Source organism: Penaeus monodon, chromosome 23, assembly GCF_015228065.2.
Source record: "Penaeus monodon isolate SGIC_2016 chromosome 23, NSTDA_Pmon_1, whole genome shotgun sequence".
Classification (NCBI taxonomy): Eukaryota; Metazoa; Arthropoda; class Malacostraca; order Decapoda; family Penaeidae; genus Penaeus; species Penaeus monodon.
In genome coordinates this window covers 26,847,928-26,848,561 of record NC_051408.1, presented here as the reverse complement: position 1 = coordinate 26,848,561, position 634 = coordinate 26,847,928, and positions in this window count along the sequence as shown.

The following is a 634-nucleotide window of genomic DNA, read 5'->3' as shown; positions in this document are numbered from 1 at the left end:
AAAATGAAATAGAAAAACATTTTTAAAGCCTTATGAAAAAAAATCTTTTGACTTCCCACGATAGCAAAGGCGTAGTTTTTTATTGTTAAATTTATTTAAGGGTTTCTTACTTCTAATTTTACTCAACGAAATTCAGCTGAGCTTTAAAGAGAGATTGTTCATGCTGGGAATAACATCCTTATTCATCTACTTCAAAGGGAATGTCCTAGAGCCCATTTCGATATTTGCAGGGTTTTTATTTGATAGATTATTTTAGGGGTTTATTATCATGATTTTTTCGACTTTGGTATTTTTATTTTTCGCTATCTTCATTTTTACCACTTTTATTTTGGGGTTTTTCCTTTATTATCACTTTCCCTCATTTTCTTCCGTTTTTTTCCTTTTGAACTAAATCACTGTTTGATATTCTTCGACTGACGTATCATGCTGCAAATTTAAACGGAAGGTCCTGAGCCCCACCCCGCGTTTGGACGAATGTTAGCTTCCCAAACAAAACCAGGAGAGTTGCCATTTGTTTTTTAACTAAAAGGTTTGAGAGTTATCCAAGCCCCGGTAGTGGACTTGTGGGAAAAGGGTTTGCCCGCGTTTTAAATTTTTAAACATTTTTACACGTACGCACAAAGCCCAGGGGGCG